Source organism: Prionailurus viverrinus, chromosome E3 (assembly GCF_022837055.1).
Source record: "Prionailurus viverrinus isolate Anna chromosome E3, UM_Priviv_1.0, whole genome shotgun sequence".
Taxonomy (NCBI): Eukaryota; Metazoa; Chordata; class Mammalia; order Carnivora; family Felidae; genus Prionailurus; species Prionailurus viverrinus.
Genome location: NC_062576.1, coordinates 17,883,890 through 17,897,936, shown reverse-complemented (window position 1 = coordinate 17,897,936; position 14,047 = coordinate 17,883,890).

Sequence of the window (14,047 nt, the reverse complement as noted above, 5' to 3'; positions counted from 1 at the left end):
TGTAGATGAATTGGGGTGTTGGGCATTGACGTTTTTCACACATTTTTATATAACCCAGGGGTACATACCATACGGGTTCAAACCAGACAGAAGGATGGCAAAACTAAATTTCCCGTTCACCTGCCAACCCACGCAAGCCCTATGCCTTTTCTGAGGTAACCACTCTCGATCATTTGATCTACGTTCTTCAGGCCCATTTCCGTGTGTTTACGTACGCGTACGTGTACTTGCGTAGTTGTGTTAGAAAAAGATCTGCAGTTTTTGTAAACACTAATTTTTGTGTGGTTACTATAAAACAAATGCAAATAACATACTACAGAGGGAAAGCGCCTCATAATATCACCCCTCAGAGATGACCGCTGCTAATTGTCAGGAGTATATTCCCCCAGTTATTTTTCTAGCTAGAAGCTTAAAATACCGTGAAAAAAAAAATGGGATCCTGTGAAATGTACTATTTTTCAAATGTCCTAATTTTCCTTTTTTACACTTAACATTATTTTTTGATGTGATCATTGAAAACCAAGTGACTAGGGGCACCTGGGTGGCTCAGTCGGTTAAGCGTCTGCCTTTAGCTCAGGTCATGATCTCACGGTTCTTGAGTTCGAGCCCCACATCGGGCTCTGTGCTGATAGCATGGAGCCTGCTTGGGATCCTCTCTCCCCTCTCTCTCTGCCTCTGCCTTGCTTGTGCTCACTCTCTCAAAATAAATACACTTTAAAAATGTTAAAAAAAAAAAAAGTCCAAGTGGCTAAACCCAGCTAGAGCCGCTGGCTCCCCCGCAAGCCACCCAGAATTGTCTTGTCCCACTGTATCCATCACCTTAGAAGAGATGCGTCTGACATTCTCTACTGTCACTCACTGTACATACCCAAGACTTCTAGGGAAGACTCAAGCCTAGATCGCTCCAACAAGTCACAAACAGGTTGACCAGAAGAAGAAACTTGGCTTGTAGACAAGATTTCACATGGCAGTCCTCGCTTTCAGCTTCTTTAGAAAAATCTAAAAATCCTTTGACGCCATACCTGCTTTCCCTACGACTGCCCCTTGAGATGGGGCATGATCTTTCCACATTGCCACTGTCTCCCCCACTCCATTGTTTAGGAACGAGCCATTGTCACTATTGACGGTACTTCCCTGATCCCCCATAAACATTTGGGTGTGAAACTCTCAGAAAAATGCTTTCTTTTTTTTTAATGTTTATTTGAGAGAGAGAGGGTGGGGGCATGTGCACATGTGTGAATAGGGGAGGGACAGAGGAGGACAGAAGATCCAAAGCCGTCTTTTTGCTGACAGGAGAGAACCACATGAGGGGCTCTAACTCATGAACCATGAGATCATGACCTGAGCTGAAGTCAGACGCTTAACTGACTGGGCCAACCAGGCGCCCCAGAAGAATAATACTTTCTAGATGTGTATATCCAATCTCTCCTAGATCCCCCCACAAGTAACTCAGATGCCCAGTCATCTCCTAGATCTGACGCTGTGCTCTCCAGCCCAATCCATTTCCATCTCTGTTATCAGCACCCAAGTCAGAAACCCACCTCTTACCTCAATGGATTCACTTGTCTGAACTGCCTTTTATTGTTTCAACCACTCTCACTTCGTCATGCCAGGCACTGAATAGTGGCTGCGGATACAGAGGTAAACAAAAATCCCAGCTTTCCTGAAGCTGACATGTGTGGACTGGGAGGAGCAACCGTACATGCCTCAAAAAGAAACAAGGTTGAAGGACAGGAATCCCCAGGGCTGCCTCTTGGGGCCTGTCCTCATAACCACCGTGCGCCATTTGAACCATCCACACATGTCCTAATCCCAACTCAGGAGCTCCTCAGGCAGAGGGAAGAGAAGACTCCAGAAAGACTGTCAATGCTGAGGAAAACACGAAATCACTTCACTGTCCTGAGGCTGCTATTTGGAAATGCAGTTCTTTGTTCTGGATGAGCTCAGAAGTGTAGCTATGTAAGCTTAAGCCATGGGCTTATATGTGCACCACGGTTTATTTGTGAAATGGAGGGTTTTTTTCGTTTTAATTTGAAGATCTAATTGGATCTATTAAATGATTGCTGAATTGGGCAGCACCCCATCTAGCAAATAGGTGCTCCTAAAATGGAGGATTTTATATTAAGATATAACTCACATACCATATAAGTCACTCACTCTTTTATGACTGGTTTCACTCACTCAGCATTGTAAGTATTCAAGGTGTATCCGTATTGTAGCTTGCATCAGTACTACATTCCTTTTTATTGCCAAACAGTACTCCATTATATGGACGTACCACATTGTGTTTATCCATTCTTCAGTTGCAGATGTTTGTTTCTTTTAACTACTATGAATAATGTTGTGAATATCCGTGTACAAGTTTTGGTATGAACACATTTTTTTTCTAATTTTTTTAACGTTTATTTATTATTGAGAGACAGAGAGACACAGAGCATGAGCAGGGGGAGGGGCAGAGAGAGGGAGACACAGAATCCGAAGCAGGCTCCAGGCTCTGAGCTGTCAGCACAGAGCCTGACACGGGGCTTGAACTCACAAACCGCGAGATCATGACCTGAGCCAAAGTCGGATGCTTAACCGACTGAGCCACCCAGGTGCCCCGAACACATTTTTTACCTTAGAGAGAGAGGGGAGAGGGGCAGAAGGAGAGACAGAGAATCCCAAGCAGGATCCATGCTTGATTCTGCCACCCTGGGATCATGACCTGAGCTGAAAACAAGAGTCGGACGCTCAACTGACCGTGCCACCCAGGCGCCCTAATATGAACACATTCTAAATTCTCTTAGGTATGTACCTTGGGTTGGAATTATTGGGTCCTATGGTAACTCTTAACTCTTAGTTTATCATTTTGGGGAACCGCCAAACTAGTTTCCAAAGTGGCTGCACTATTTTACATTCCTATCAGCAATGTCTGAAGATGGAGTTTTAATGGGTTCTCCTAGTATTACTGTGTGAATTCACTAAGTTAACTAGCACAAACTTCTTAGAACAGTGCCTGGCACAGAGTAGGTGCTCAAAAACTTATTGCTGTCCTTATCGGTGATGCCTTTCTGATCAGAAACTCTTAGAAGCAGATCTTAGAGCTCAATCAAGGAGAATGCTTACTTACATGCCGTTTGTTGGGAAGGCACGTCTTCCAAAACAGACTTTGAGGTGAGGAGCACATATCTAGTGGCACAGAAGGAAGAAGGAGCCTGAGCCAGTGAAGAACACAGATTAAGAGCCTTCTTCATCAGAGAGATCAGAGTTTAAATTTGGTCTCCACCAACCAGCTCTGTGAATTTGGTCTTTAGCTGGTTTCTACTTTCCAAAGAAAATGACAGTTCCAGCCCCCAGGTTCATTGTGATGGTTACATAGAATGATGCAGACAGAGGGTACTTAGCACAGAATTGAGTACACAGTGGACGTTCACTAAATGAGAGTGTTGTTACTGATCGCAGTGGGAAAGATTATAAACAGGTTTCTTACTTCAAGATGGGTAGGTTGAAGTTCAGAGAAATTTATATGATGTATGGAGTTAGAAGAAAGGAGACATACATATTTGGAAAGATTTAAAAAATAAGCTTGATTATTTTTTTATTCTTTTTTTTTTTTTTTTAATTAGAGGTGGGAAGAGAGGAGCAGAAGGAGAGTGAGAGAGAATCTAAAGCAGGCTCCACTCCCAGCATGGACCCCCACGCAGGGCTCAATCCCACAACCCTGGGATCATGACCTGAGCTGACATCAAGATTCAGACACTCAACCAACTGAGCCACCCAGGTGCCCCTAAACTTACCATTAGAACACTCTTAGATGTACAAAAAAAATGGCAAAGATAGTAAAAGAGTACATAGATTTTTTATATCCCCTAAACTCAGTTTCCTGTATTAACACCTATTAACATCTCACATTTTTAAAAAATTTTTTAAAATGTTTGTTTTGAGAGAGAGAGAGAGAGAGAGAGCGCATGCAAGGGGGGGGGGGGAGGCAGAGAGAGAAGGAGACACAGAATCCGAAGCAGGCTCCGAGCTGTCAGCACAGAGCCCGACACAGGACTTGAACCCACTAACCATGAGATCATGACCTGAGCCGAAGTCGGACACTCAACCAACTGAGCCACCCAGGTGCCCCAACATCTCGCATTTGTTAATCAGTTAATCAGTATTGATGTATTATTGACTTAAGCCCATACTTTATTCAGATTTCCTTAGCGTTTTTTTTGTTTTTGAGAGAGAAGGTGCGAGGGGCAGAGAAAGAAAATCTCATGAGGAGCAAAGAGAGGGTGAGAGAGAGAGAGAGAAGCGGGGCTTGTGTTCACCCAAAGCGGGGCATGAACACACCTGAAGCAGGGCAAGAGCTCACCAGATGTGGGGCTCAAACTCATGAACCGTGAGATCATGACAAGAACCAAAGTCAGATGCTTAAACAACTGAGCCACCCAAGCACCCCAGTTTTGTTTTGTTTTGTTTTAATAATTTCATTCATGGGGCACCTGGGTGGCTCAGTCGGTTGAGCGTCAGATTTTGGCTCATGGTCTCACAGGTCGTGATCTCACAGTTTGTGGATTCGAGCCTCTGTGCTGACAGCTCAGCGCTTGGAGCTGTTTCGGATTCTGTGTTTCTCTTTCTCTCCGCCCCTCCCCTGCTCACACTCTCTCTCTCAAAAATAAATAAACATAAAAAACTTTCATTCATTTTTTTTGAGAGAGAGAAAGAGGGCATGAGTGAGCAAGGGGCAGAGAGTGAAAGGGACAGAAAGAGAAGAGAGAGAGACAGAGAGAATCTCACAAGGGGCAGAGGGAAAGGGAGAGAGAGAGAATCCCATGCAGCCTCTGCACTGTCAGTGTGAAGCCCGAAGAGGGCTTAAGCTCATCTGATGTGATGATCGAACTCATCATGAGATCATGACCTTGGCTGAAGTCGGATGCTCGCTCAACCAACTGAGCCACCAGGCACCCCAGATTTCCTGTTTTACCTAATATCGTTTGTGTTCCAGGATCCCACCACAAGGATACCACATTACACGGAGTCATCACGTCTCCTTAGACTCCTTTTAACCATGACTTTTCTAGACTTTCCTTGTTTTTGATGATCTTGACAGTTTTGAGGAGTATTCATCAGGTATTTTAGAACATGTCCCTTACTTGGGCTTGTTGTCTTTCTTAGGATTAGACTAGAGTTACGGGTTTGGGGAGGAAGCAGAGGTAAAGTGCCGTTTTCATCACATCGTATGGACGGTACATGCCTTCGAGATGACTTATCACTGTGGCTGAGGGAGGGCTTATCAGCTTCCACTGCAAAATTACTCTTTCCCCTCCTCTTTGCACATTTTACTCTGAGAGGAAGTCGCTCTGCACAGCCCTTACTATAAGACTTGAGAAATTATGGTCCACCTCCTTGAGGGCAGAGTATCCACACAAATTACTTGGAATTCTTCTGCATGGGAAAGTTGTCTCTTCTTGCTTTATTTATTTATTCTATCATGTATTTATGCTATGATGGATCCATGGGTATTTCTTTTCTGCTTTAGGCCATACTCCAGTATTACTTTACTTATTACTCCCCAGTTTTCAGTTGGCTCCTATGCCCCTTTCATTGTGGGACTTTTTGCTTTTTTGGTATTTTTAGCCCAGACTTACTTTTTACTGTTTATCCTTTTGTATCTTTGGGTCTTTGTCTCCCAGTGTATGTATTACCTGTTCTTAAAAGTTAAAACAACTGCCAGTGTAATTAACATAAAAAGTCTTATAGCTTGTAGCAAAAGACAGAGTCAAAAGTGTCCTTCCTTCCCCTGATACCCTCCTGCCTTGCTCCATTTCTCCTTTCCAGAGATACCATGTTGATTTCCTGTTTGTTTCTCCAGCACAATTCTTTTTTTTTTTTTCCTTCTTTTAAACAAATGTTTACATATAGTACACACTGTTCTGTGTGCTGCTTTTCTCAAGTAACTATCTCTTGCGGGTTATAGCTCGCCTTTGTAAGGCTATACCATAATATATTTAGCCATTCTCCATTAGTGAACATTTAGGTTCTTTCCAGTCTTTTACCACTGGAACAAGGAGTGCTGCAGTGAATACACACCTCTTTGTATACCTGAGCAAATAAATCTGCAGGGTAAATTTCTAGGCAGAGATTTGCTGAGCCAAAGAGTCCATGCTTTCAAATTTTAGATGCTGCTGAGTTCCCCTGCACAAACCTTGTGTCAACTGCCAATTTTCACGCTCGTCCACAGCGTTAAGAGAGGACCTGTTTTCCCATACGCTTGCTAACACAGAGAACTAACAAGCTTTTTGATTTTTGCCAATTCCACAGGTGAAAGATCGTGCCCTGTAGAAATTTGAATCTGCATTTCTTTTAGTGTGAGTGAACCTGAACATCTTGCTGGACATTTAAAATTCTTTTGTGTTTTTGTTTTCTGTGAATTGCCTCTTCAAATGTCTGCCCGTTCCCCTCTCCCCCCGCTCTTTGGGTTTGTTTGTTTGTTTGTTTGTTTAATAACCTTTGTTTTTTTGCCTCAGTGAAAGCTACCCATTCATTTATTCCATCAACAAATATTTATTTACCTACTGTATATCAGACTCTGTTTTAGCAATGTGACAGTGACCAGAAAGAGCAAAGGTATTTTTCTCTGGGAGATTAAAATTCTAGAGGGGGTAGATGGAGAGTAAAGGAATAAATACATGTTGGTTGGCAATACATGTTATGGAGAGAAAGTAAGGTATGGGCTAGAAAGTTCTGGGGTGCTATTTTATATACAAGGATTAAAAAGAGTTTCTCAGAGGGATTTTAAGGGAGCAGAGGTGGGAATGAAATGAGGAAAGGAAGCATGCAGTCATCTGGGAGAGGAATGCTTTAGGCAGAGGGAACAGCAGTGCGAAGTCCCTGAGGTGGAAATGTGCTAGGTGGGCTGGAGCCTGAGGGCTAGCATGGCTGGAGCAGGGTGAGCCAAGGGGTTTGGGAGATAAGTGGAGACCAGATCATGCAGGGCCTTGTAGGCCTTTGTAAGGACTTTGGCTTCTATTCTGAGTGAGGTGCTAGCCACTGCAAAGTTTGTTTATTTTGGCTGTACCTTTTTTTTTTTTTTTTGGAGAGTTTTAGAGCAGAGGAATGACATTATCCAATTTAGCTTCTTTTTTTTAAGTTTATTTATTTTGAGGGAGAGAGCGAACACGAGCAGGGGAGAGTCGGGGGCGGGGGGGAGAAAGAGAATTCTAAGCAGGCTCCATACCATCAGCACGGAGCCTTACGCAGAGCTCAAACCCACGAATTGTGAGATCATGACCTGCGCTAAACCAAGAGTCGGAAGCTTAACCCACTGAGCCACCCAGGCACCCCCCCATAATTAGATTTTTTTTTAATTTTTTTTAACGTTTATTTATTTTTGAGACAGAGAGAAACACAGCATGAACGGGGGAGGGGCAGAGAGAGACAGAGACACAGAATCAGAAGCAGGCTCCAGGCTCTGAGCCATCAGCCCAGAGCCCGACGCGGGGCTCGAACTCGCAGACCACAAGATCGTGACCTGAGCTGAAGTCGGCCGCTTAACCGACTGAGCCACCCAGGCGCCCCAGATTTTTAAAGGACCATACAATAGCATGGTCTGTGAATTGAGACATTACAATACACGTCACTGGGGCATTTCTCATCATTAGCCTGTTCTAACTGCAAAATGTAGGGGGCTGGCCTGCTTTAAGCAAATCCAGTGTGTGAAATTTCAGATGGACCTGATTTTCTCTAAGGGACTGGGCAGTCATTGCCATAGCCATGTGCTCAATTTGGCAGGGCTAATGTGGTGATCCCAAGCTTCTAGGCCCAGGGTTTTTGCTTGTGGATCACAAGTAAACTACCTTTTTCCCCATTGGAAGGAATCATCTCCCCAAAGCTCAGCAACCACTCTCTAGAAGTGCCTCCTGCTGACACCTTCATACAAAGCCATAAAAATTTGTGTTCAAGAATGTTCCCCGAATTAGTGGTAATAATTGAACAACTTTGTGAATATACTAAAAATGTTTGAACTGTATACATGAAAGGGTTGGAATTTATGGTATATGGATTATAATTCTGTAATATAATTCTGGAATGTAATTCTGTAATAACAAACAACAGGTTTCCCAGAAACCCTGTTCACCGTAGCACGAAGACTGGGAACAACCCAAATGTCTATCCACAGAGATCTATTAAATAAACTCGTATGACCATCAGTGGGTAAACATGGAGATGTTAAAAAGAATGAGGTGTAAAAATTTTTTAAAAGGTGGGGGGAGGGGCGCCTGGGTGGCGCAGTCGGTTAAGCGCCCGACTTCAGCCAGGTCACGATCTCGCGGTCCGTGAGTTCGAGCCCCGCGTCGGGCTCTGGGCTGATGGCTCACAGCCTGGAGCCTGTTTCCGATTCTGTGTCTCCCTCTCTCTCTGCCCCTCCCCCGTTCATGCTCTGCCTCTCTCTCTCCCAAAAATAAATAAACGTTGAAAAAAAAAATTAAAAAAAAAAAGGTGGGGGGAACGCCTGGGTGGCTCAGTTGGTTGTGTGTCCAACTTTGGCTCAGGTCATGATCTTTACAGTTCGTGGGTTCCAGCCCTGCGACAGGCTCTGTGCTGACAGCTCAGAGCCTGGAGCCTGCACCGGATCTGATTCTGTGTCTCCCTCTCTCTGCCAGTCATATTCTGTCTCTCTCTCTCTCTCTCTCTCAAGAATTAACATTAAAAAAATTAAAAAGAATGATGCGTGTCTGCATTTGCAGAAACAGAGAAAGCTCTCTGTGATGTACTAAATTTTTAAAAATTAAGTTGAGGAATGCCTGGGTGGCTCAGCTGGTTAAGCGTCCAACTCTTGGTTTCAGCTCAGGTCATGATCTCATGGTTCGTGGGACTGAGCCCTACATCAGGCTCCATGGTGACAGTGCAGAGTCTGCTTGGGATTCTCTCTCTCCTTCCCCCTCTGCCCTTCCCCTGCTGTCCAAATAAATAAATAAATAAATAAACTTAAAGAAAAAAAGGATTACTGCTAATATTGGTCTACCTCCAGCACTGACTGCTTGGGTTGCCTATTTAATAGTAAGAATATAATCAATCTCACACTTATATAGAGAGGCAGGCAAGGCTGGTCTGATCATGTCCATTTTATACATAAGTACAACGAGGCACAAAGATGAAAAGGGCTTACAAAATTAGTGAAAAATTCAAGACAGGCAGAGTTTAGGGACGTACAGAATACGATTTTCAATCCCTGCTTTGCAGGCTATTTGCTTTGAGACTTTAGGCCAGTTACCTCTCTGAGCTCGAGGGACAAGGCTTCAGACCTCACAGGGCTTCAGGGATTAAGAGCTGCTGGAAAAGAAAAAGGCCTCCTATAGTGCTTGGAGCATGGCAGCTGTCCAGGAAATAGCTGCTATTAGGGTAATTATTCTGTAAATGTTCTGAATGATTATAATATTTATGGACTGAGGCATCGCCCGTGTTAGGTGCTGAGGTCAGATGAGAAACCAGGTCTTTGCGGTCTCTGACTCTTTCCCTAATACCAGTTCCTCGCCCTCCCGAGCCCCACTGTGAATGAGGAGGAGAGGCCCTCAGTGATGCAAATGAATGTTGACTTTTCATTAACAAAACAATGAGCCCGCTGACACGGACGAGGGAAATGTTTAAAACTTTGAAAGGAGAAAAATCAGTTCGCAAATGTGTGTTGATATACTCACACCCTGCTCTACTCCTCAATAAACATCTCCCAAGACCTGCTGAGACAACCCCAGGTTGGCCTCCGGTTGAGGTCTCTAAAATGCTCTACGAACTGGGGCCTCACAGTGTCTCAGGCTAATGACGCTAACCCCTCAGGTTCGCTGGTGGGGGGCTTTGAACTGTGTAGGAAGAGCCTGGGAACTCTTAGAAACAAAGCAATTTTTCTTGTCTAAGGAAATCAGTTTATTTTACCCCAAACCTCCCCATCCCACCGTTAATTTCAGGAGAAGCGACTGTAGAGTCCCTGGAGGATGCTGACCTCAACACCTGGAGGTCACAGAGCCACTGTCAGTCTCCTGGGGAAGACATGGGGGAGGAACATGGGGAGGAACAAGGAATGAGGACACCTACAAGCCATAGTGCGGGGGCGCAGGCCAGGCTGGTTAGGTAAGCCACAGAGAGATACTAAAACAACCCCACAACAAACCAAATACTGTTTTTCATATACGTGAAGATATTCACTACAAGTGTATCCACTAAAGTATTGTTTCTAGAACCTAGAGAATGAAAACAATGCCACTGTCCAAAATGGGAGATTGATTAAACACATCATTTGACATTCACAGAATGAAAGGACCAATATGGCTTTAAAATTTTTTTTTAATTTTTAAAATTTTATGTGAGAGACACAGAGAGACAGAGAGAGAGAGAGACAGAGACAGAGACAGAGACAGAGACAGACAGACCATGAACAGGAGACAGGGGCAGAGGTCGAGAGAGGGAGAATCTCAAGCAGGCTTCATGCTCAATGGGGAGTCTGACACGGGGCTCCATCCCACGACACTGGGATCACAACCTGAGCCAAAATCAAGTCAGACCCTCAACCGACTGAGCCACCCAGGCACCCCTGGCTTTTAAAAATATAACATAGATCTGGGGCGCCTGGATGGTTCGGTCGCTTGAGCGTCCAGCTCTTGATTTCAGCTCAGGTTGTGATCCCAAAGTTGTGGGATTGAGCCCTGCATCAGGCTCCATACTGAGCTTGGAGCCTGCTTGGGATTCTCTCTCTGCCTCGCCACTCCCCCCATCCCTTTCTCCTGCTCATGTACTCTCTCTCTCTAATAAATAAACAAAAAAAAACAAAGAAATAAAGAGTTTTAAATATATGGTAGATCCTAACATGAAGATCTGGACTAATCTTCAAGATTTATTATTAAGGAAGTGGAGATATCTTGTGTTCATGGAGAAGAAAACTCAGGATTGTAAAGGTACCATTTTCTCCAAATTGATTTGTAAGAGTCAATACAATGCTACTAAACTTAAAACAGGATTTTTTTTTATGAAACTCAACAAGTCAGTTAAAAAATATATAGGCAGTGGGGTGCCTGGCTGGCTCAGAAGAGCATGCGACTCTTGATCTGTAGGTCATGAGTTCAAGTCCCATGCTGGGTATAGGATTACTATAAATAAATAAATAAATAAATAAATAAATAAGAGAGAGGGAGAGAGAGGAGTAAAGGGCTAAGAACAGGAAGATGTTTCTAAAGAAGAATAGAGAAGGCTTGTTCTCCCAGGATTGTTAAAAAGCTATAGTAATGAAGACAAGTTGGTGTTGGTAGCAATAGGAATTCACCAAAATCGACTAATGAATGTAAGAAGCTCTGACAAGTGATGGGGGGTGGCATAGCACATCAAAGAAGGGACTATTTGGGGTGCCTGGGTGGCTCAGTCAGTTGAGTGTCCGACTTCGGCTCAGGTCATGATCTCACGGTCCGTGAGTTCCAGCCCCGCATCAGCCTCTGTGCTGACAGCTTGGAGCCTGGAGCCTGGAACCTGCTTCCGATTCTGTGTTTCCCTCTCTCTCTCTGCCCCTCCCCTGTTCGTGCTCTGTCTCTCTCTGTCTCAAAAATAAACATTAAAAAATTTTTTTAAAAAGGAGGGATTATTTGATAAGTGGAATTTCTAAAGGGAATTTCTTTCCAGACTTGGGGTAACAAAGAATCTCTTAATTAAAACACAAAAGAGTAATCATAAAAGAAAATATTAATAAATAAAAATATATTAAAATTAAAAGAATTAAATTATAAGCTACAGATTTGAAGAAGATATGTGCAAACACATGTAATCACTCAAGGATACATATCGAGATACTCTGAACACCTTCTGCAAATCAATAAAGAGCATTAAGCCCGTGAAAAACAATGGGTAAAAAACTTGAATATGCACGTGAGAGAAGAGGAAACATGGTTGAAAATCGCATAAAGAGATCCATGCTCAGCATCACTAGTAATCAAGGAAGTACAAGGCACAACAAGCTGCTTTACTGGTTTATATGCAGTCTGTGGCACAAATTAAGAAGTCAAATAACACCAGGCATTGGAGAAGAGAAATACGTCTTCTGTACATAGGTGGTGGGAATGTATATCCATTCAGCCATTTTGGAAAGGCAGTTTATCATTTTCTTGTCAAATTGAACACTTACATACTTAAAACCCAGCAATTCCACTCTTGGGCAAATATCCAGGGGCAAGTGTTGCACCTGTGCTTCATGAGACATACATATGAATAATCATAACAGCAGTGAATACATGGCAAAAAAAAAAAAATAACACACTACCAGCAAAAGAAAGAACTCAACTGCCCTTCAGTTGAGTTCAGAATGGATAAGTACAGGGGTGCCTGGGTGGCTCAGTTTGTTAAGCGTCCCACTTCAGCTCAGGTCATGATCTCACGGTTCATGAGTTCAAGCCCCGCATCAGGCTCTATGCTGACAGCTCAGAACCTGGAGTCTGCTTCAGATTCTGTGTCTCCCTCTCTCTCTGCTCATGCCCTGCTCACACTCTGTCTCTCAAAAAGTGAATAAACATTAAAAAAATATTTAAAAATTAAAATAAAAACAAGTTTTTTAATTCAGCACAGCTGATGTTTTCCAACAGATGTTTGTTTTAAGAGCTTGCTAATTAGTGGTATTGATGAGGGAGGGGCAAGCAGGCACCCTTCATACCCTGCTGGTGGCAGAAAAGTGCAGCTACTTTGGAGGACAGTATTTTTTTCAACGTTTATTTATTTTTGGGACAGAGAGAGACAGAGCATGAACGGGGGAGGGGCAAAGAGAGAGGGAGACACAGAATCGAAGCAGGCTCCAGGCTCCGAGCCATCAGCCCAGAGCCTGACGCGGGGCTCGAACTCACGGACCGCGAGATCGTGACCTGGCTGAAGTCGGACGCCTTAACTGACTGCACCACCCAGGCGCCCCTGGAGGACAATATTTAGTAGTGTCTATGGAAATCTTAGATGCACATATTCTGATCTAGCAAGTCTCTTCCCCTTTAAGAATTTTCTTTATAGGGGCGCTTGACTGGCTCAGTCAGTAGAGCACAAGACTCTCAATCTCAGGGTCATGAGTTCAAGCGCTATGGTGGGCATAGAGATTACTTTAAAAAAAAAGAATTTACAGATTCACTTGTACAGCTCAAGATCAAGTGTACAAGGTTGCTCATCATAGCGCAGTACAAAGTTAGCTACACACATGGTATATCCACCTATATTCAGCACCTATTTAAAAGTAAGATAAGTCTGTATGCATCAACCTGGAGAGACATTACACCTATTGAGTGTAAAAAGGCAAAATGTAGAACAATATATATAGTATGACATCATTTGCAGGCACAAAGACACAGATACTCATGGAAAATTGCTACGCAAAAGCAAACAACTGTTAACACCGGTGCCTTCTGGGGAGTGGAATTGAAAAGGTGAAGGGAAGGACATACTTTCTGTTTTATATTTAATACTGGATTTTATTTTTTATGAAGAGCATACACTTATTACTGCTATAATAAAAAAAATTTAGGGGCACCTGGGTGGCTCAGTTGGTTAAGCGTCCAACTCTTTGTTTCGGCTCAGGTCATGATCTCACAGTTCATGAGTTCCAGCCCCAAGTCGGACTCTGTCCTGACAGTGTGGAGCCTGCTCCGGATTCTATCTCTCTCCCTCTCTCTGCCCCTCCCCTGCTCATGCGTGCATGCTCTCTCTCTCTCTCTCTCTAAACAAATAAACTTAAAAAATCTAACTTAGAAGTTCAAAACAAAATATTATATGTCAATTATATCTCAGTAAAGCTGGGGCTAGTTCATAAATTATAAAGAAGCAATGTGGTCCACCTGGCTGGCTCAGTCAGTGGAGCATGTGACTTGATCTTGGTCTTGGGGCTGTGAGTTCAAGCCCCATGTTGGGTGTAGAGATTACTTAAAATCTTTAATGAAGAAGAAGAAGAAGAAGAAGAAGAAGAAGAAGAGGAGTAAAGAGAAGCAATTTTTTTGTTAAGGAAAAAAAAATTTAAAGAAAATACAGAAGAATATGAGGAAGAAAAGATGAGTTTTTGCCTTCTTATCCTCAA